This window comes from Scyliorhinus canicula, chromosome 19, assembly GCF_902713615.1.
Source record: "Scyliorhinus canicula chromosome 19, sScyCan1.1, whole genome shotgun sequence".
Classification (NCBI taxonomy): Eukaryota; Metazoa; Chordata; class Chondrichthyes; order Carcharhiniformes; family Scyliorhinidae; genus Scyliorhinus; species Scyliorhinus canicula.
In genome coordinates, this window is record NC_052164.1 from 51,262,245 (window position 1) to 51,286,536 (window position 24,292).

At 49.4% G+C, this 24,292-nt stretch overlaps 1 protein-coding gene across 1 annotated transcript in view; it reads right to left on the reverse strand.

Annotated features, from left to right (window-relative positions):
- kcnh6a (potassium voltage-gated channel, subfamily H (eag-related), member 6a) overlaps window positions 1-24,292 on the reverse strand; it is a 357,081-nt gene that overhangs the window by 94,405 nt on the left and 238,384 nt on the right. The window lies entirely within an intron of this gene.

A 24,292-nucleotide genomic window follows, 5' to 3' on the forward strand; every position in this document is an offset into this window, starting at 1 on the left:
TCATTTATTTTTTTTACCAATTAAAGGGCAATTTAGTGCGGCCAATCCACCTAACCAGCACATCTTTGGGTTGTGGGGGCGAAACCCACGCAGACATGGGAAGGATGTGCAAACTCCACACGGACAGTGATCCAGGGCCGGGATTTGAACCCGGGTCCTCAGCGCTGTAGTCCCAGTGCTAACCACTATGCCACGTACCGCCTCTATTGGGTCTTTAAAAACTGAGGAACGGCAATGGAAATCTTTCTTTTTAAAAAAAAAAAATCTTTTTTTAAAAATAAATTTAGAGTACCCAATTATTTTTTCCAATTAAGGGGCAATTTAGAATGGCCAATCTACCTATCCTGCACATCTTTGGGTTGTGGGGGTGAAACCCACGCAGGCACGGGGAGAATGTGCAAACTCCACACGGACAGTGACCCAGGGCCGGATTTCGAACCCGGGTCCTCAGCACCGTAGGCAGCAATGCTAACCACTGTGCCACCGTGCTGCCCGGCAATGGAAATCTTGAGCACAAACAATAAAGGAACAGGAGCTGAATAAATTGCTGACTTTCAGGGGCAAAATCGCCCACAGGTTACAGTCTATATATGCCTGACCTAACCAGTATTCTTTGTATGATGACCAACTCTAATCCTAGAGGTCCTGTCACAGAACCCCTGACCGTTAACCTCCCCACTCGATCAAACCATTTCCGATATGGTTTATGGTGAAAATTTAAATAACAAACACATTTTGTTTTGAATGTGCCAGTGATAGCCCCTCTGGGTTCAGGGGATTTTCCTGGAGACTCTAGAACATTCCAGAAAGATTGGGTTATCCAAACTTCTCCTTCCCCAGCCTCAATCTTTTGTTATGTTTTGTGACTTGCAAGCTATTTGAAGAATTCTGGCTCTTGACTACATTAAGCATCACAGACATTTCCTTTCCTGTACTTTCAGGGGCAGTGTGGGTCTCTGGCATTTGTTTCCCATTCCCAAATACCCATGAACTGAGGGGCAGTTAAGAGTCAATCACATTGCCGTGGGTCTGGAGTCACTTGTAGGCCAGGTCAGATAAGGGTGGCAGATTTCCTTCCCTAAAGGGCGTGAGCGAACCAAATGGATTTATTACGACTATCGATGGTACTTTCACAGTCTATGGTGACTAGCTTTATATTCCAGATTTTATTAATTGAATTTAAATTCCACTAGCTGCCGTGGTGGGATTTGAACCCGTGTCGCAGAGCATTTGCATGAATCACTCGTCCAGAGACCACCATCTCCACTCACTAGGGCACTATCTCCCTCAGGAAACCTCTGAGCTTCTAATTGAAACAGCAACATAGGAGCAGGAGAAGGCCATTTAGCCCATCAAGCCTGTTCTGCCTGTCAATTAACTTTTAACTCTATCCACTCAGCTTGGCTCCACCCCCCCCCCTTAATATCCTGGTCTGACAATAATCCATCGATCTCAGTTTTGGAATTTTCAAGTGCCCCTCAGGTTTTTGAAGGAGGGGTTTCAAGTTTCCACCATCCTTTGTGTGACGAAGGAGATCACAATAAAGTGATTAAGTAGAATAAAATGAAATTTAATTAAGAGATTTAATTTCCATCGCACTGCAGGGAACCAGCATCAAGCCATAAATTTTAAGCAGTGACAAAAACTAAAACGATTATATTTTCTCAACCGCTGGGATGAGACCTTTAATTGGTTCTTATTTCTCAATTTATTTACAGATGCACTTTTTAAAAGTCTGGCTCTGCATTTGCCTCACAGTTAGTTAAGGTAAGAAATGTCAGGAACTCTGTGCTCCAGCTCTGCTGTAACACCTTCAAGTTGTCAATGTTTCAGGAGGAGATCAGCGTTTTCTCAGCATTTCACACCCGCCAGATGTTGCCCAATAAGGAGCGGGGGATAAACAGAGCCCACGTCCCTCCCTCTCAGGAGTGGGAAATATGCAAGGCCCAAGACTCTTCCTCTGGGGAGTGAGGGATGTGCAAAGCCAGGCTTCCCCACTGGGGGAATGGGACGGGACGGTGGTGAAGGATGTGCCGAGCCCAGGCCTTTCGCTTGGGGGGGGGGGAGACTGGGGTGGAGGGACGTGCAGAGCACTGGCCTCCCCTCTAGGGGGCAGGGTTTTGCAGTCCCTCGGCCATTTATTCTTGGGGAGGAGGAGGGATTTGCCAAAGTTAGGCCTCCCCTCTGGGGGGGGGGGAGGGGAGGGGGAGGGGAGGGGGGGGGAGGGGGGGGAGGGGGAGGGGGGGAGGGGGGGGGAGGGGAGGGGGGGGGAGGGAGGGGAGGGGGGGGGAGGGGAGGGGGGGGGAGGGAGGGGAGGGGGAGGGGAGGGGGGGGGAGGGGGGGAGGGGGAGGGGGGGGGAGGGGGGGGGGAGGGGAGGGGGGGGGAGGGGGGGGAGGGGGGGGGGTGACAGAGGTACGGCATGGACCTGTGATCTGGTGTCCATCATGACTGGGAGTGCAGAAAGTGAAATAGAACTGGCCATGGCCAATGTCCTTCACTCTATATCAGCGCAAGTATACTCCCAAAATTGTTCCCATCCAACATTCTTCCACTGCCCAAGAAAGGAACAACTGACTAGTTGTCTCACAGCTTCCTGTGGGATCTTGCTGTGCACAAAATGGTTGTTACATTTCATTATGATGTCAATTTACAGGAGTACTTACCAGTTAGAATCATAGAATTTGAAGTGCAGAAGGAGGCCATTTGGCCCATCGAGTCTGCACAACCCCTTGAAAGAGTACCCTACCCAAGCCCACACCTCCACCCTATCCCTGTAACCCCACCTAACCTTTTTTGGACACTAAGGGCAATTTAGCATGGCCAATCCACCTAACCTGCACACCTTTGGACTGTAGGAGGAAACCGGAGCACCTGGAGGAAACCCACGCACACATGGGGAGAACGTGCATACACCACACAGACAGTGACCCAAGGTGGGAATCGAACCTGGGACCCAGGAGTTGTGAAGCAACAGTGCTAACCATTGTGCTACCTTGCTGCCTATGGAAGTGGGAACACCACCCAGCTCCCCCCACCCAGCTGCCCATTACTGGTTCAGAGAAAGATTGAATATAAAGAGGTATTAATCTCAAAATCCTGCACGAGGAAAGCAGTCATGAGCCATGAGAAGAGCATTGCAGCAACAGAGCAATTTAAATATAGAAGTGTGAAAATAACGTTGAAGCAGTGAAATTGACTGGCGAGGTATTGAGCCAAGACAAGAAACTAACATTTACAAATGATCATAAACATCCGGAACTCGCAAATCACATTTAAACACCCCTAACAACCTGTAACAGTGAGAAATGTTCACTTCAAAACCACATCGTGACAGGGAGAATATTCACCCATAAACAATCCCTAACAGAGAGAGAAAGTTGTGATGATGTCCTGTGCCACTGGGTGAGGTAGGGGCACATATGTGAGGTGGAGTAACTGGAACTTGTCCAGAGGCAAGAGGAGCAGCTGTCTGTGCCAGTCGCTGTCCCAGGGCTCAGTGGGACTTACCAAGTGGCAGTTGGAGTTGATTTTGTGGGCGGGATTCTCCGAGCCTCCGTGCCAAAATCGCGCTCAGCGCGGGGGTGGAGAATGGACGTCAGATCCACGATCGGGTCCGAAGCCGCTCCCGCGATTCTCTGGGCCCCAGAGAATTGCCGCCAATCGGGCGTGCACGGTCGACGCGGTGCAGGTCGGGGGCCATTGAAAGAGGCCCCCGCAGCGATTCTCCAAGTGCAGCTGGCCAAGTTCCCGCCGATGTGGTTCTCTCATGGTTACACTGGCGGGCACTTGGCATGGCGGTTGTGGTCTCAGTTCGTGGCCCCCCTGATCATTTACCAGCAGGAGCCTCAAGGACGGCCAGGCTATTGATCGGGGGCCACCGATCTGCGGGCGCTTGTGATCTGGAGGGGGCCTATCTTCTTGCTGTCGCTCCACGGTGTGGGTCCGCCATATCGGGCGGCCGACACAGGCCGTCACCATGCTCATGCGTGGACTCCCGACCAGAAATGCAGGATCCCGTATCTGCAGCCGGAGCTGCGAGGAGTTCTCCAGGGCCCTGCTTGCCCCTTGCAAATCGCAGAATCACCCTGAACTTACTCCAGGTAAGTCCAGAGTGATTTGTGCGCGTTTCTTCGCAGGCGTGGGGACATAGCCCCATTACTGGAGAATCCCTCCACTTCTCAGGGACTGTGGATTGGGGGATCGGACTCCGATGGTGGGATGCTGCAGATCAGGAGTAATTCTGTGATTCACGCTGCAGTGCGAATGCTGGCCTGCGCAATTAGGATCCGAACAATATTTCATAGAATTTCATAGAATTTACAGTGCAGAAGGAGGCCATTCGGCCCATCGAGTCGGCACCGGCTCTTGGAAAGAGCACCCTACCCAAGCCCATACCTCCACCCTACCCCCATAACCCAGTAACCCCACCTAACACTAAGGGCAATTTATCATGGCCAACCACCTAACCTGCACATCTTTGGACTGTGGGAGGAAACCGGAGCACCCGAGGAAACCCACGCAGACATGAGGAGAACGTGCAGACTCCATACAGACAGTGGCCCAAGCCAGGATTCGAACCTGGAACCCTGGAGCTGTGAAGCATTTGTGCTAACCACTATGCTACCGTGCTGCCCATAATATGGTGGCACACTTGAAAAAAGCTGGGCACGACGGCTGGGTCCGAGAGTGGAGGTAAAGGAAAAATAAAGTTGCGGCCACTACTTCAATTAATTTAAAGGAATTGATTGACCAAAACTGGTCATAGGGTCCAGAGGGCTGATACTGAGAGCTTGTAAAGCAGTTTCTGTGGGATGGGTGTCTTCAAGATTGTTGTGAGCAACTAATGAGGAATTCTGCAAGAATGCGTCATTCTGGTTAAGACCACACCCATGGAATCTGAGTTGATTGGGATCTGTTATTGGATACAAAATGGTGGCTCAATTCTTGAAGGAAAGGAACAGGAATTCTACTTGAGAAGGTTCAGAGTTTTGAAAGACTTGATGGCTGAAATCAGTGGCCTATATTGTAGGTGGACTCCCAGTAAATCCATGAGGTCCATCATTGTTGTATCCAGTAGTGAATGCATAATTTAAGGTTTACATTGATTTGTCTGTTAATTCATATTGATGTTGATTGTGGTTTAATTATTAAAGTAAAAGTTATCAAAAGATTAAATATTGTCCATTGGTTTCTCCCTTTGGGTCATTCGGTAAATCTGGTTCTTTTGGTTCATTGGTCCCCATGGAGATCATAATGATTTTCACATCATAGAATTCCTACAGTCAAGAAGGAGGCCATTCGGCCCATTAAGTCTGCATCCTTGAAAGTGCACTCTACCTCGGCCCAATACCCTGTCCTATCCCCGTAACTCCACCTACTCTGCACACCCTTTGACATTTAAGGGCAATTTGATCATGGCCAATCCACCAAATTTGTCCATCTTTGGACTGAGGGAGGAAACCGGAGCACCCGGAGGAAACCCAAACATGGGGAGAATATGGAAACTCCATACAATCACCTGAGGCTGGAGTTGAACCCGAGTCTCTGGTGCTGTGAGGCAGCAGTGTTAACCACTGTGCACTGTGCCGATCTCGCTTAACCATCTCCTAACAGTGAGAATGTTCAGGCCATAACCATCTCTTAACAGGGAAGATCAGCACCTTAATCACATCCTAACAGGTTCTGAACCGAGTGTCAGCTGTTGCTAGTTCTTTGAGAGTTAATGAAAAACTGAGCTGAACAAAAACAAAATTAGATAGAGGCAGATGAGCTCAGACAAGAATAATTTCATTATCACGGAAGTGATATATTTTCAAAATTAAACTGCAAATTTTGCCTTGTTCATATCACCAACTGGTCACCTCTGATTATTTTTGATTCTCCAGGACTGCATATTATGGTCACATGACTGAGATATTCTTTTGGTGTCAGTTTTTTCACTTCTTCCTCTTCAGAGGTTGAGATGTGGCTGGTACAATTAGACTGGCAATACCATGCTTGTGGGAGACTAGACATGCTTGGGATATTGGCTGGGCATCGGACCATCACCTGGCAGTTTTAGTTTAGATATTCTGATGCAGTACAGATTGGGAGTCACCTTCTGCTCCAATATGAGCTCAGCTCACTAGAATGGCCAATGTTGGTCAGGTAACTTAGCTCAGTGGGTCGCACTCTCATCTCTTAGTCATCGATTTCAGGTACACTCCAGGGACATACAACCCAGACTGAGACTTGCAATGCAGTACCGAGGGAGTGCTGCACTGTCAGAAATGCCGTCCTTTGGAGAAAGAGGTTAAACTGATACCTTGTCGGCTCTTGATACGCGATCAATAACTACTGAAACGAGGATGTAATCCGAATTGAAGGCTTTAATCAACAAGATGTTTCCCCAGCAGCTCGAGTACAGAAAGAGGCCGGCTGCTGGGAAACACGGGTTCTTATACCCCGCCTCACTGGGCGGAGCTACCTTACGTTCCGACCAATGAAATGCAAACACTTGGGCCAATGAGCAGCGAGCCTTCTCTACCAATGGTAGCTCACACTCCCTCGGTACTGCATTGCAAGTCTCAGTCTGGGTTGTATGTCCCTGGAGTGTACCTGAAATCGATGACTAAGAGATGAGAGTAGTACCTCTAGTCATACTACCATAGATAGCCCTTTCGACAGGGTGTGAAAGATTTTGGGGAACTATTTGAACTGTTGGCTCTGGTGAACAGTCAGAAGCCTGCACAACTGTATGAGGCCCATGGAGATACATTCATTGATCTCCCCATGGGACTCGTGGAATAGGGCTTCGCTTCTAGTGGGTGGAGTCCCGCCCAGCCCGGACATGTTTCCTTGCTCTGTAAACATCGGCCCGAACTGGGACCGGCATTCTGGTAGTCACGACTAGGATTTATTGTGGCTGAAGTGGTAGATTTCTTTGACCGTTACTTACCTTCTTGGGTCTCCTGTGTCTTCATAACAACATTATTGTGTACAGAAGAGTGGAGATGTGAGTCTCGTCATCCACAAATGGAGAGGTCAGCAAGCTAAACTCCACCTGCAGCCTCCCTCGTTCCCTCAGGAGCCCTGCCTCTGTGGTCTCCGCATACCTCCTATCGATCTGTAATATATCTTTTACCAGTCTGTCCATCTCTGCCGTGTCAACCTTCTCCCTATGAGCCCGGATCGAGATCAGCTTCCCCCCTGACCACCGCCTTCAGTGCTTCCCACACCATCACTGCTGAAATTTCCCCCGTGTCATTGACCTGCAGGTAGCTCTGAATGTGTTTTCTCAGCCGAACACACACCCCTTCAACCACCAAAAGTCTCACATCTAACCTCCAGTGCGGGCGCTGGTTACTGTCATTACTAACCTGCAGGCCAACCCAGCACGGTGCATGGTCTGAGATTATGATCACTGAATACCCCGTGTCCACTACCCCAGCCAGAAAGGCCCTGCTCAAAATAAAGAAATCAATCCGGGAGTGCACTTTATGCATGTGTGAGTAGAAGGAGAACTCCTTCACCCTCAGCTGCCCAAATCTCCATGGAACCACCCCCCCCCCCCCCATCAGCTCCATGAACCCTCTTAGTTCCTGTGCCATTGCTGGCACCCTGCCCATTTTCGAGCTTCAGTGTCTGATCAATGTCACCCACTGATTGATGTCATGGTCTGTCGACTCTGCATATTTCTGGGAAACATTAGGTTTGTGTCACTAACTCCTCATTAAAATAACATCCAGCTGCCATGCAGTACACTTTGAATCAGAAATGTGTGCATGTGCCACAAGCTCCATTTCGGAACTTTAAGACATCTTATAGCAGCCCTCAATGATTCAATTTGATCGCCAATCCCATTTCAGAGGTAGGTACTTTACCCAGAGAGTAGTGGGGGCATGGAATGCACTGCCTGTGGAAGTAGTTCAGTCGGAAACATTAGGGACCTTCAAGCGACTATTGGATAGGTACATGGATTACGGTAGAATGATGGAGTGTAGATTAATTTGTTCTTAAGGGCAGCACGGTAGCATTGTGGATAGCACAATTGCTTCACAGCTCCAGGGTCCCAAGTTCGATTCCGGCTTGGGTCACTGTCTGTGCGGAGTCTGCACATCCTCCCCGTGTGTGCGTGGGTTTCTTCCGGGTGCTCCGGTTTCCTCCCACAGTCCAAAAATGTGCAGGTTAGGTGGAGTGGCCATGATAAATTGCCCTTAGTGTCCAAAATTGCCCTTCGTGTTGGGTGGGGTTCCTGGGTAATGAGGATAGGGTGGAGGTGTTGACCTTGGGTAGGGTGCTTTTTCCAAGAGCCGGTGCAGACTCGATGGGCCGAATGGTCTCCTTCTGCACTGTAAATTCTATGATAATCTATGATAATCTGGTCCTTTCTGACCGTGAATCTTGCTGAGCGCAAATTGGGTGTCAGAATTCCCTGCATAACAACACTGATGACAGAAATATTTCACAGTAGCTGAGACTTCTCAGAGAACCATGTTTTTGAGGTTGTGAAAGGCACTTTGTGAACAACATCACCGGCAAGGAGTAACCATTGCTACATCGAGAGGGAGAAGGCTGGGAGAAATCTGGGGAGAGGGCCACACTCTATGGAGTAGGAGGGAGTTGGGGCGGAAAGAGCCCAGTTGAGTACACAAATACTTGATAGACAGAAATTAACCGGGAGTTCAAATCATTACAGGATTGTGGTTTGACAATAACTTAACATCAGCTGGGCCCTACATACTACAGGATTCCATTCACTGTCCAAGATTAAAGTGGATGCAACAAGGCTATTAAAGGTTAGGCTCCTTGCAAAGTTAAGTTAACAGTCTTCAATGTTAAATATGTCCAAATGAATTGCAGCCTAATTCATCATATTGTTGTGAGCTGTGGGTCTTGCATTGGCTTAGTCGTGAGTGTTGGCTTGGTTACAGTGGAGAACATCTGCTTTTCCCTGGACACTTGTATTGACCTTGGGACGGCAGCAAGGTGCATCTCCAAATCTATCCACACACCAGCAAGAGGGAGGAGATCGGGAAGGGTCATCTTGGGGTAAAGTAGAGCAGTCGGTGCTTTGCCTCAACTGGTGCTTCAGCAGCCTCGAGTCAGCTCTGAAGTGAGGAATGCTCATACAGAACAGAAACAGGGGCACCTTGCTATTGTTCAGGACAAGACCAATTACTGGCCGAAGAGCCTGTCAAGCAGAATGATCCACACACCAGAATGGCTGCGTTGGGCACTGACCATCCTGAGCGACAGGCTCTTTGACCAAGGAACATGGCACTGCCCCCCCCCACCCCCCCCTCACCCCCACCCCCCCAAGAGCACAGGCCCCTCCAGAGCACAGGCCCCCTAGAACACAAGTCCCTAGAGCACAGATCCCCTGAGAGCATGGGGCACCCTAGTGCACAGGCCCCCCCTCCAAAGCCCAGGCTCTCCTAGACCCCGGGCCTCGTAGAGCACAAGCCCCCTAACACCCGGGCCCCCTGTAGCACAGGCCCCCGCTAGAACATGGGCAGCACGGTGGCAGTGGGCAGAACGGCTTGGGTCACTGTCTGTGCGGAGTCTGCACGTTCTTCCCGTGTCTGCGTGGGTTTCCTCCGGGTGCTCCGGTTTCCTCCCACAGTCCAAAGATGTGCAGGTTAGGTGGATTGACTATGCCAAGTTGCCCTTAGTGTCCAAAAACAAGGTTAGATGGGGTTACAGGGATAGGGTGGAAGTGTGGGCTCAGGTAGGGTGATCTTTCCATGGACCGGTGCAGACTCGATGGGCCGAATGACCTCCTTCTGCACTGTAAATGCTATGTACATTCTATGTAAAATGGGCTCCCTAGAGCACAGACCGCTCTACAGCATAGCCCCCCCCCCCCCCCCCCCCCCCCCGCAGAGCACGGGACCTGCACAGAGCACGGGCTCTGCCTGGAGCACAAGCGCCCTTGAGCACAGGCCTTCCCAGAACATGAGCCCTCCTCAGAGCACTGCTTGGGCACAGACTCCGCCCCCACACCTAGAGCACAGCTCCCCCAGAGCATGAGCCCTCCAAGGGCACAGCCTTCCCCCCCCAGAGCACAGGCCCCACAGAGCACGGGCCGTTTAGATCACAGGCCCTTCCCCCTAGAGCACAGGCCCCCCATAGAGTTCAGCTGGAGTGTGAGCCTTTGGGATTCCTTCCTTTTTTCCCCCTTTATTCTATTATGGGATGTGGATGTCATTGGCAAAGCTGGCACATGTTGCTCATTTCTAATTGCCCTTGAACAGAACATTTCACTGGAGCAGTGAAGAATTAACCACAATGCTATGGGTCTTGAGTCACATAAGAATGGATAAGGACGGCAGATTTCCTTTCCTCAAGGGCATCAGTGAACTACTTACGATCATAATGACAATCGTCTGAGACAAACATTTAAATGGAATTTAATGTTGAGATTTGACCCCATGTCCCCAGCATTAGTCTGAGCCTCTGGAGTATTAGTTGAGTGATATTACCACTATGTCACTGTCTCTCTCTGATTAGCACTGTGGGAATCCCCCTCTCCCAGGCCCTATCACCACCTGCACGTTCCCCTCCAAATCATACACCATTCTGACTTGGAACAAAATCACCATCCCTTCAATATTGCTTGGTTTAGATCCTGTAACTCCCTTCTTAACCTCACCATGGATATACCTACAATACATGGAGTGCAGCAGTTCAACAAGCTAGCTCACCATTGCCTCCTCAAGGGCAATTTGGGATGGGAAACAAGTGCTAGTCTCACTAGCGATGCAACTGCCCCATGAAGGAATGTAAAGAAAATGGTTGGCTGGTCACACAAAGATTGCTGGAGTATTGCTGAGAACAGACATTTTGTCAAAGCTTTTCATCCTGCACTCATCAGAACAGTGACAAGACCACCAATGTCAATTGACACAGCCTCATACTGTATGAGAATTGACTGCTGATTGGTTGGTCAGAGAACTCTGGTTGGCAGAGATATTGCCATGGAGAATACACCAGTTAATGTTGACTGACAGTAAGCTGTCAAACATTGTTTGAAAATGTAAACCAGGCAGCTAGACTCTGATTAGTCACGGGCATTGCACTGAAGAAGAACCAGTGCATGGATGTCACTTTGTTTCACTGAAACAGGCGCAATATGTGTTCCTGTTCTTTCTGTCTGCAAAGAACAGGGCCCCAAATATATGTCACTTCCAGTAAATGCAGATATGCCATACTGCAAATGAGGATTATTTAGCAAATAAGTACATAAGAATATAAGAACTAGGAGCAGGAGTAGGCTATCTGGCCCCTCGAGCCTGCTCCGCCATTCAATGAGATCATGGCTGATCTTTTGTGGACTCAGCTCCACTTTCCGGCCCGAATACCATAATCCTTAATCCCTTTATTCTTCAAAAAACTATCTATCCTTATCTTAAAAACATTTAATGAAGGAGCCTCAACTGCTTCACTGGGCAAGGAATTCCATAGATTCACAACCCTTTGGGTGAAGAAGTTCCTCCCAAACTCAGTCCTAAATCTACTTCCCCTTATTTTGAGGCTATGCTCCCTAGTTCTGCTTTCATTCGCCAGTGGAAGCAACCTGCCCGCATCTATCCTATCTATTCCCTTCATAATTTTATATGTTTCTATAAGATCCCCTATATCCTTCTAAATTCCAACGAGTACAGTCCCTGTCTACTCAACCTTTCCTCGTAATCCAACCCCTTCAGCTCTGGGATTAACCTAGTGAATCTCCTCTGCACACCCTCCAGCGCCAGTACGTCCTTTCTCAGGTAAGGAGACCAAAAGTGAACACAATACTCCAGGTGTGGCCTCACTAACACCTTATACAATTGCAGCATAACCTCCCTAGTCTTAAACTCCATCCCTCTAGCAATGAAGGACAAAATTCCATTTGCTTTCTTAATCACCTGTTGCACCTGTAGACCAACTTTTTGCGACTCATGAACTAGCACACCCAGGTCTCTCTGCACAGCAGCACGTTTTAATATTTTTCCATTTAAATAATAATCCCTTTTGCTGTCATTCCTACCAAAATAGAGAACCTCACATTTGTCAACATTGTATTCCATCTGCCAGACCCTAGCCCATTCACTTAACCTATCCTAATCCCTCTGCAGACTTCCAGTATCCTCTGCACTTTTTGCTTTACCACTCATCTTAGTGTCATCTGCAACCTTGGACACATTGCCCTTGGTCCCCAAATCCAAATCATCCATATAAATTGTGATCAATTGTGGGCCCAACACTGAACCCTGAGGGACACCACTCGCTACTGATTGCCAACCAGAGAAACACCCATTAATCCCCATTCTTTGCTTTCTATTAATTAACCAATCCTCTATCCATGCTACTACTTTACCCTTAATGCCATGCATCTTTATCATATGCAACAACCTTTTGTGTGGCACCTTGTCAAAGGCTTTCTGGAAATCCAGATATACCGCATCCATTGGCTCCCCGTTATCTACCGCACTGGTAATGTCCTCAAAAAATGCCACTAAATTAGTTAGGTCGATTTTCCCTCTTTCTACCGTCCTTCCTTTTTGTTGGTATGAACCTTTGCTGAGCACTTGTGAAAAATCGCTTTGAAGGTTCTCCACTGTTCCTCAACTGTTTCACCTTAAAGTCTTTGCTCCCAGTCTACCTTAGCTAGCTCTTCTCTCATCCCCTTGTAATCTCCTTTGTTTAAGCACAAAACACGAGTGTTTGATTTTACCTTCTCACCCTCCATCTGTATTTTAAATTCCACCATATTATGATCGCTCCTTCCGAGAGGATCCCTAACTATGAGATCATGAATCAATCCTGTCTCATTACACAGGACCAGATCTAGGACCGCTTGTTCCCTCGTAGGTTCCATTACATACTGTTCTAGGAAACTATCACGGATACATTCTATAAACTCCTCCTCAAGGCTGCCTTGACCGACCTGGTTAAACCAATCGACATGTAGATTAAAATCCCCCATGATAACTGCTGTACCATTTCTACATGCATCAGTTATTTTTTTGTTTATTGCCTGCTCCACCATAATGTTACTATTTGGTGGCCTAGAGACTATTCCTATCAGTGACTTTTTCGCCTTGCTATTCCTGATTTCCACCCAAATGGATTCAACCTTATCCTCCATAGCACCGATGTCATCCCTTACTATTGCTCGGATGTCATCCTTAAATAACAGAGCTACACCACCTCCCTGACCATCCACTCTGTCCTTCCGAATAGTTTGATACACTCGGATATTTAACTCCCAGTCGTGACCATCCTTTAACCATGCTTCAGTAATGGACACGAAATCATAGTCAATCACGATGATTTGCACCATCAACCTAAAGAGCTGGTTATCGACTTCAGGAAGCAAAGTACTGTACACACCCCTGTCAGCATCAACGGAGCCGAGGTGGAGATGGTTAGCAGTTTCAAATTCGTAGGGGTGCACATCACCAAAAATCTATCCTGGTCCACTTACGTCGACGCTATCACCAAGAAAGCACAACAGCGCCTATACTTCCTCAGGAAACTAAGGAAATTCGGCATGTCCACATTAACCCTTACCAACTTTTACAGATGCACTATAGAAAGCATCCTATCGGGCTGCATCACAGCCTGGTATGGCAACTGCTCGGCCCAGGACAGCAAGGAACTTCAGAGAGTCGTGAATACCGCCCAGCCCATCACAAGAACCTGCCTCCCACCCATTGATTCCATCTACACCTCCCGCTGCCGGGGGTAAGCGGGCAGCATAATCAAGGATCCCTCCCACCCGGCTTACTCACTTTTCCAACTTCTTCCATCGGGCAGGAGATTCAGAAGTCTGAGAACACGCACAAACAGACTCAAAAACAGCTTCTTCCCCACTGTCACCAGACTCCTAAATGACCCTGTTATTGACTGACCTCATTAACACTACACCCTGTATGCTTCAACCGATGCCAATGCTTATGTAGTTACATTGTAGACCTGTACACCTAATTCTCTCTGACTGCCAATACTCTTGAGGGTTCTACCATTCACTGTATATTCCCTACCTGCATTAGCCCTTCCAAAATGCATTACCTTACATTTGTCCGGATTAAACTCCACCTGCCATCTCTCCGCCCACGTCTCCAAACGATCTAAATCCTGCTGTATCCTCTGACAGTCCTCATTGCTATCTGCAATTCCAGCAACCTTTGTGTCATCGGCAAACTTACTAATCAGACCAGTTACATTTTCCTCCAAATCATTTATATATACTAGGAACAGCAAAGGTCCCAGCACTGAACCTGCGGAACACCACTAGTCACAGCCCTCCAATCAGAAAAGCACCCTTCCTTTGCTACTCTCTGCCTTCTATCACTTAGCCGGCTCTGTATCCATGAAGCAGCCGATAAGGCCAAATCTTACAGTGGGTGGGACTGTGAGAATCCTAACAAGTATATTGACCACAAAAGAAACTAGAGCTCATTGCAATCCCACTTTGCAAACTGAAAATCAGAGATAGGCCATTCAGCAGAGAAGCTCGGAAAAACCTGCTCCTGAAAAGGATGGTCGAAGTGTGGAACTCGATCCCCCAAAGAGCAGCAGATGCTCGCTCAACTCATCATTCGAAATCTGAGATTTTACGAGCTCGCTATAAAGGAGTGTGAAGTCTAGCTGGCTGGATGGAGTTTAGAGTTTATTCAGGAGCTGACCAAATGATAGGACAAGCTTGAGGGGCTGAAAGACCTATTCCATTCCTATATTGTAAATGGAATAAACACCTAATGGTTAATGATTGGTCCTTTGAATAATCTCCTTTGAGAAATCCTCCTAATCATTCACCACAGGCCATGGAGACAATTCTGCACCTTGAGTTCAATCTGTCCTGGTTCAGCTGGCATAGCCTGGTGACATGTGGCAGATGTACCATACGGTTGTACTACAACACTCCTGGGAGCTGTAATTTGAGTGATTAGATTTGCAAGTACATTCAGGTAAACACTAGGTCCAATTCACTGACTGTTTATGTACAATGCAGATAATGGTGTGTAAACAGATTTAAGACTTGGATTGGGGGAGCACGGTAGCATGGTGGTTAGCATAAATTCTTCACAGCCCCAGGGTCCCATGTTCGGTTCCCGGCTGGGTCACTGTCTGTGCGGAGTCTGCACGTCCTCCCCGTGTGTGCGTGGGTTTCCTCCGGGTGCTCCGGTTTCCTCCCACAGTCCAAAGATGTGCGGGTTAGGTGGATTGGCCATGCTAAATTGCCCGTAGTGTCCTAAAAAGTAAGGTTAAGGGGGGGGGGGGGGTTGTTGGGTTACGGGTATAGGGTAAATACGTGGGTTTGAGTAGGGTGATCATTGCTCGGCACAACATTGAGGGCCGAAGGGCCTGTTCTGTGCTGTACTGTTCTATAAGACTGATGGATCCAATCCCATCAACAATAGACACTCCCAGCCAGTTCCCAGATTAAGTATTGACACCAGGGCAGGATTAGTGGATTTCTATGGAAGCAAAACTGGCGCTGCACCTGGTCCGATTCAACGATTAAGGGGCTAGCACCGGCGCCATTTGGAGCACAATCGATTCCAATGAGAAATGGTGTGGGATTCGCTGGGTCCGTGATTGACACTAAGGAGGCTGACAAGTTGCAGCCGCATATTCATACTGCACTCCCCACACACATCATCCCAGCCAACAAGATGGCAGCAAGGAGAACGGCAACAAGATTTACCGATGCTGAACAAGAGACGCTGCTGAACGCCCCTGGCGGAGGGGTGGGCGACCCTGTACCCAGCGGTGGGAAGGAGGCTGCCAGCTGCCGCCATTCACCGTGCCAGACTCAAGGGGAGATGACACAGACCCAGGCAGAGATGGTCCATTCCCTGTGCTCCATGGCCGTGAGCCATGCAGACCGTGGTCGAGGACTGGCAGTGCCAGGTGGCGGAGGAGCCTCAGGGGTTAGCTCCGCTTGCACCTCCATCCCAAGGATTAGCCCGGGGGCCATTAGGCACCCCGAGGGAGGAGGAGCAATGGGGCCCGTGCCGGTGACTCCCACAGGGGAGATACTGGAATCCCACAGTGCCTCAGACATCCACCTCCTGTCCCAGACACAGCACATGGGCAGTGGGCAGAACAAGGCAGCACTACGCCACCTGAGACACCCAAGCAGCAGCCGGGCCCATCCAGATCCGGTCACTCCGGAAGACGGTCGCCAAAGGGGACCCAGGTCACAGGCCGCCTCCACTCCTGGTGTACTGTTTGAAGATCCACCCAGACTTCGCATTAGGGCCCATAAGGCCAGAAAAGCAGACACCAGTTCAGTTGGCATGGGTGCAGGGCACAATATAGCATGAGGGGCTAGGGTACAAACCTGCATATAAATTCACATTAAAATACCTTTGCAGGTTACAATCTGCCTCGGTGCTCTGTCGGAAGGGTGTAAGGGGTGGGCTGGACGCAGAGAGGAACGGAGGGGTGGGGGAATGAACGGGCATTGTGGGTGGGATTGACCCGGGAACCGTGGTTCTGCCAGCGGTCACCGCTCTGGTCTACCCCCTCCCCCCCACTAGCGCCACCCCAGGGCTTCGATGGAACCATGTGATGGAATGGGATCACCCAGGTGAACGGTGGTAAGTGCTACCGTGGGCAGGAGTCAGACGTTGTTAAATGATGCGGAGCACTGGAGCTCATTGCAGAGTGGGTTGTCATCATCCTCCATGCCATTGGCCAGTCCTGCTGTCACTACCAACCCAGGGCACGCACCCAGTAGTGAGGCAGGTAGGGATCACAGAGAAGGTTGCAAGCGGAAGGGAGGTGGCTGGCACTCTGGAGACTGCTCCCCGCATGTCCCCCTCCCGCTCCTCCCCCATCCGCACAATCCTGGCCCCATTGGTGCCCAGCACCGTGGGGGCTTCTCACCCTGGTTGCTGGTCTCCGCTGCCAAGGGTGCCAGCGTCCCCCGTCCAGCGCCCCCCCTGTAGGGGCTCCTGTGACCTTTGCCCTTGAGCAGGCCGCATGATCCCCGGATCTCTGCTTGGCAGAATCCTGACCCAGGATCTCTAGTCTTCCAGGATACAGATCCAACGATCTCCGCTCTGCCAGGATCCTGATCCCAACATTTCTGCGCCGTCAGAATCCTGATCCCAGGACCTATGTTCTGTCAGAATCCTGATCCCAGGATGTCCGCTCTGTCAGATTCCTGATCCCAGGACCTCCATTCCATCAAGATCCTGATCCACGGATCTTCGCTCTCTCCAAAACTTTATCCCAGGATCTCTACTACATTAGGATCATGATTCCAGGATCTTTGCTTTCCCAGAATTTGTGCTCCATCAGGAACCTGATCCCAGGATATTTTCTATGTCAGAGTCCTGTTCTCCGCAAATGCGGAGAGTCGTGAAGGCTGCCGTGAAACTGGCCGTGTTTCATGGCAGCCTCCGCGCCCCCTCCCGGGACCCGATTCTGCTCCCCGGTCGGGGCTAGCAGCGGGGCCCCGTGAACCACGGCATCGCAGGCTTAGCGAATTTCGCTAAGCCCGCGCGCCAAGGGTAACGGCGGCTGACGCACACGATGACGTCAGCCGCGCATGCACGGATTGGACGGCTCCAACCCGCGCATGCGCGGATGACGTCATCACGCATATGCGTGAAACCCGCGCATGCGCGGACCGTCATGCCCCTCAGCCGTCCCGCAGACTGATCCAGCGGGGCGGCGGAGGAACAAAGAGTGCGCGGTGTTCGGACCCGCTGCCCGCGATCGGTGCCCACCGATTGCGGGAATGCTACCCTTGGCACGGCCGTGGTGCGGCCATGCCAATCGGTGCTATGGTTCTCCAGAACGGCACTTTGCGGCCGTTTTCACGAACGGTGAGAGCAGGTGTGTTGGAGTTCGTGAAAACGGCCGTAAAGGTCTGGGAAATCGGCCCAACGGATAGGGGAGAATCGCTGCTCGCCGTAAAAAAACGGCGAATAGCGATTCGTGTCGTGGGGCGGCCGTGGGGCGGGGAGAAAAGCGGGAGGTCGGGAAAATGTCACGAAGGCCCTCCCGTTATTCTCCGACCCGTCGTGGGGGGCGGAGAATCGCGCCCCACTGATCCCTGGATCCCTACTCCATCAGGATCCTGATCCCTGGATCCCTACTCCATCAGGATCCTGATCCCTGGATCCTTACTCCATCAGGATCCTGATCCCTGGATCCCTACTCCATCAGGATCCTGATCCCTGGATCCTTACTCCATCAGGATCCTGATCCCTGGACCTCTGCTCCATCAGGACCCTAATCCCAGGATCTTTGCTTCATCAGAATCTTGATCCTGGGGTGCGCTCCTGTGTAAATGTGATTTATTGAATACCTGCATTTTATCTTACAGAAATAGAACAACCTTTAAAGAAAAATCATGTCTGTGTGAGTCTCACCCCCACAACCCAAAGATTAGGTGGATTAGCCACGCTAAATTGCCCCTTAATTGGAAAAAAAGAATTGGGTACTTTAAATTTAAAAAAAAGAACAAAAATCTTTTATCACATTGATAGCCACACGCTGGGAGATGTAATGTGTAATTACAATAATTTATTGTTTTACCAAACATTTTCAAGCACTGTAATACTCTGGATTAGGATAAAGCTGATCTCCTTAAACACATTCTGATAATTATTTACAATTGGTGCTAAATGTAATGCTTATAAAGTAGATTAAAATTGAAAGACTTGGAGGAAGGTGATTTAGAATAAAATCCTATCTAACAATACCATGAGTTCTCTGGCCAACCAGTTGAGATTGAGTTGGAGGAGAGATGAGCAGGCAGTGGCACAATAGTATTGTCACTGGACTAGTAATCCAGAAACTAAGGATAATGCTCTGGGGACCCGGCTTCGATTCCCACCACAGCAGATGGTGAAATTTGAATTGAACTAAAGATCTGGAATGAAAAATCGAATGAGAACCATGATTCATCACAAAATTCACTTGGGAAGTCTGTCATCCTTACCTGGTCTTGCCTGCATGTAACTCCAGTTGCAATAATTATTCAGTTCAAGGGCAACTAGGGGTAGCGATTCTCACATCTCATGAAATAATGGTAGAGTTGGACTTGGGATTCAGTCAGCCAGACCCAAGGGCAGGACAGGTGCAGGTCGGGTTTAGGTGCAGAGTGAAATTCCGCTCCAATCAGCCGACCTGCTTAATGAAATAAGGGGCGAAATTCTCCGACCCTCCGCAGGGTCGGAGAATCGCCCGGGGCCGCTGAAAATCCCGCCCCCGTCGTGGCCGGAATTCTCCGCCACCCGGGAATCGGCGGGAGCGGGAATCACGCCCTGCTGATCGGCGTGCCCTCCGTGCCAATCGGCGAGCCCCCTGCGGCGATTATCCGGCCCGTGATGGGCCGAAGTCCCGCCGCTGAAAGGCCTCTCCCGCCGCCGTGGTTTCAACCACCTCTGGTGGCGGCGGGATTGGCGGCGCGAGTGGGCCCCCGGGGTCCTGGGGGGTTGCGGGGTGATCGGACCCCGGGGGGTGCCCCCACGGTGGCCAGGCCCGGGATCAGGGCCCACCAATTGGTGGGCGGGCCTGTGCCGTGGGGGCACTTTTTATCCGCCGCCACGGCCTCCACCTTCGCCGGTGGTGACATCAGTGGCAGCTGACGCACCGACGCACCGGCGCATGCCAGCCCCGACGCCGGCAGGCGGGCGTCAAAGGCCGTTGGCACCGGTTCTGGCACCAGTCGGCGTGGCGCCAACCACTCCGACGCGGGCCTAGCCCCCAAAGGCGCCACTCCGCTACGCCGGGACCCCCCACCCCGCCGGGTAGGGGAGAATCCCGGCCAAGATTAGAAATTGCAAGAGGTATCATAGAATCACTACGGCCCATCGAGTCTGCACCTACCATCCAAAAGAGCACCCTAACCATGATCCCACCTTATCCCCGCAACCCCCTAACCGCACTGAACCCGTGCATTCCTGATCACTAGGGGACAATTTAGCATGGCCAATCCATTCTAACCTGCACATCTTTGGACTGCGGGAGGAAACTGGAGCACCCGGAGAAACCCACACAGACACGGGGAGAAAGTGCAACCTCATCACAGATAGTCACCCAAGGCTCGAATCAAACCCAGGCCCCTGGTGCTGTGAGCAGCAGTGCTAATCACTGTGCCACCCTCTGTGCATCAGGCAGTATTTGCTGAACACCAGCTGAATCTTCCAGACTTTGCATATTTTTGGATATTTTTCGGGTCCCGACCCTGACCATAGCAGCAGCAAGTATTGTGGGATCATTATATGGAGTGGCGACCGCTTGCGCGTCTGTCTCTTGGCTTGTTATTGAATTAGGGTTGCAAGTAGGTTGTTGAGGTGGGAGGGCCAGTCAGTGTATGAGAGAGTGCCATATTAGCCGGCATGTGGTGAGAGTGCTGCTGGTGTGCCTGGGAGGGTCAAACAAAACAAAGGAATGAGAAAGGCCAGCGCCTCACTCCCTCAGCAGCAGCACCATCTCTTACCGCAATCTCCAGGGGATTGGAAGGAAATGTGTGGAGAGGATCTCAGGCGTAACAATTTAAGGGGTAGCTTCCCCACAACTGCTGTGGAATTGCCTCCTGCTCCCTAGCGAGCCCCAGGTGGAGCGAAGATCCCGTGTGACGTCAGGAAAATCGCATTTACACTGGAAAATTGCTGCTAATTAGTTACTGATGAGCTTAATTAACTTGCTGCCACTGCCAGGTGGGTTGTTATCATCACGCTGAAGCCCTGTCCCAGAAAAGCGTGAGGAGGCAGGAGCATGTCAGGGACCTGACACAATCTACTCTCCGCGGCTTTTCCACCTCACCCATCCCCCTACTCCTCCACGTGTGTTGCCAAGTCCTTGGGAATGCCGCCCCATTTTCGCAACGGCTTTGGTGACTCACAGTTACTTTCAGAATGGAAAATGATCACAGGTACACGGAACTGAAGAAAGGACAGAACAAAGGGCAGAGGGAAAGATGGTCGAGAAATGCAACAGGCAGAATGACCAAACACACAGAAAAATATATAGAATGACCAGTCATGAATTCGCGTGGGAAGCAGGCTGGTCTGATAGGTGTCAGCACCAGAGGAAGAGGAATAACAGACATGAACAACGTAAGAAGTCTTACAACACCAGGTTAAAGTCCAACAGGTTTGTTTCAAACACGAGCTTTCGGAGCACGGCTCCTTCTTCAGGTGAATGAAGAATGAACAAGACACTGGGGACTCGAAGGAATGGTACATTGAGACCCAATTCAGGGATCAAAGACTCCATCATTGATGATGGAGAGACTTTATGGAGTGAGGAATTGATGTCACTACTGCAGGAGGAACTGTTTTTTAAAAATTAATTTATGGGATGTGGGTTAGGCCAGCATTTATTGCCCATCCCTAGTTGCCCTTCCGAAGGTGGTGGTGAGTTGCCTTCTTGAATCACTGCAGTCTCAGACATGTAGGTACACAGACAGTGCTTATAGGGAGGGAATTCCAGGATTTTGACCCAGCGACAGTGAAGGAACTGTGATATATTTCTAAGTCGGCACGATAAGTGACTTGGAGAGGAGCCTCCAGGTGGTGGGATTCCCAGGTATCTGTTAGTCTTATCATTCTAGATGGTAGTGGTCGTGCGTTTGGAAGGTGCTGTCTAAGGAAGCTTGGTGAGTTACTGCAGTGCATCTTGTAGATGGTACACATGGCTGCCACTGTTCATCGGTGGTGAGGGTTTGAAGGTTTGTAGAAGGAGGAGCAATCAAGCAGGGCTGCTTTGTCCTGATAGTGTTGAGCTTTTGGGTGTTGTTGGAGCTGCAGTCATCCAGCCAAGTGGAGAGTATTCTATTACACTCTAGACTTGTACCTTGTAGGTGGTGGACAGGTTCTGAGATCAGGAGAAACATAGGAACATAGGAATTAGGAGCAGAAGTAGGCATTAAACCCTTCGAGCCTGCTCTGCCATTCAATCAGATCAGGCTGATCTCTTGCTGGTCTCAAATCTACCTCCCTACCTGTTCCCCATATCCTTTTAACCCATTTTAAAATCAGAAATATATCTATCTCTTTCTTGAAACCATTTAATGACTCAGATTTCACCGGACAATGGGGCAGTGAGTTCCACAAATTCACCACCCTCTGCAAGAAGTAGTTCCTCCTCATCTCTGTTCTAAATCTACCGCCCTCTCAACCTGTGACCTCTCGTTCTAGATTGCCCTGCTGGGGGGAACATTTGGTCTACTTTTACTTTACCAATCCCTTTTAGTATTTTATATACCTCGATTAGATACCCCCTCATCCTTCAAAACTCCAATAAGTATAAGCCCAAAAAGTTAAATCTTTCCTCATACATCAACTTTTTCAATCCTGCAATCAATCTGGTGAATCTCCTCTGACACAATACTCCAGATGTGGTCTCACCAACACCCTATACAATTGCAACAACACTTCTCTACTTTTATACTCCAGCCCTTTTGCAATAAACGCTAACATTCCATTTGCCTTTTTAATTACATGCTGCACCTGCATAACCGACTTTCTACGAATCATGAACAAAGACACCCAGTTCCCTCTGCCCAGACGTATTTTGAATCTGCTTTTCATTTAGATAATAATTTGCCTTTCTATTTTTTTTTGCCAAAATGGATAACCTCACACTTATCTACATTAAACTCCATCTGCCTACCTTAGTCCATCTATATCCGCCTGAAAATCGTTGTCTCCTCTTCACTGCCTGCTTTCCCACATATTTTAGTATCATCCACAAATTTTGCTTGCAGATCATTTATATAGATTGTGAACAGTTGAGGTCTGAGGACTGATCCCTGCAGGATCCCGCTTGTTACAGTTCGCCAGCCTGAGTAGGGCCCATTTATCCCGACCCTCTGCTTTCTGTCAGTCAGCCAATCCTCAGTTCTCAATCAGGAGTTGAGTCACTCGCAGTAGGACTCCTAGTCTTTGACCTGCCCTGTTAGCCACAGTATTAAGGTGGCTAGTCCAGTTCAGTTTCTGATCAATGGTGAACCCCAGGATGTTGATTGTGGGGGATTGTGCAATGATAACCTATAGAATACCTACATTGAAGAAGGAGGCCTTTTGGCACATCGAGTCTGCACCGACCCTCTGAAAGAGCACCCTACCTGTTATTCTGTGTGTGTTAGTGTGTGTTAGTCTTGGTGCGTGTATGTGTTAGCCCTTTGTGTGTGGATGTTAGTCTGTGTGCATGTGTTAGTCTGTGTGAGTTATTCTGTGTATTAGTATTAGTATTGTGTGTGGGTATTAGTCTGTGTGTGGGTATTAGTGTGTGTGTGCGTATTAGTGTGTGTGTGGGTATTAGTCTGTGTGTAGGTATTAGTCTGTGTGTGTGGGTCTTAGTCTGTGTGTGTGGGTATTAGTCTGTGTGTGGGTATTAGTGTGTGTGTGGGTAGTGGTCTGTGTTTGTGGGTATTAGTCTGTGTGTGGGTATTAGTCTGTGTGTGTGGGTATTAGTCTGTGTGTGGGTATTAGCCTGTGTGTGGGTATTAGCCTGTGTGTGGGTATTAGTGTGTGTGGGTATTAGTCTGTGTGTGTGGGTATTAGTCTGTGTGTGGGTATTAGTGTGTGAGTGTGGGTATTAGTCTGTGTGTGTGGGTATTAGTCTGTGTGTGGGTATTAGTCTGTGTGTGTGGTATTAGTGTGTGAGTGTGGGTATTAGTCTGTGTGTGTGGGTATTAGTCTGTGTGTGGGTATTAATCTGTGTGTGTGGGTATTAGTCAGTGTGCGTGGGTATTAGTCTGTGTGTGGGTATTAGTCTGTGTGTGGGTATTAGTGTGTGTGTGGGTATTAGTCTGTGTGTGTGGGTATTAGTCTGTGTGTGGGTATTAGTCTGTGTCTGGGTATTAGTCTGTGTGTGGGTATTAATCTGTGTGTGGGTATTAGTCTGTGTGTGGTATTAGTCTGTGTGTGTGGGTATTAGTCTGTGTGTGGGTATTAGTCTGTGTGTGGGTATTAGTCTGTGTGTGGGGTATTAGTCTGTGTGTGGGTATAGTCTGTGTGTGGATATAGTCTGTGTGTGTGGGTATTAGTGTGTGTGTGGGTATTAGTCTGTGTGTGGGTATTAGTCTGTGTGTGGGTATTAGTCTGTTTGTGTGGGTATTAGTCTGTGTGTGGGGTATTAGTCTGTGTGTGGGTATTTAGTCTGTGTGTGTGGGTATTAGTCTGTGTGTGTGGGTATTAGTCTGTGTGTGGGTATTAGTCTGTGTGTGTGGGTATTAGTCTGTGTGTGTGGGTATTAGTCTGTGTGTGTGGGTATTAGTCTGTGTGTGTGGGTATTAGTCTGTGTGTGGGTATTAGTCTGTGTGTGGGTATTAGTCTGTGTTGGGTATTA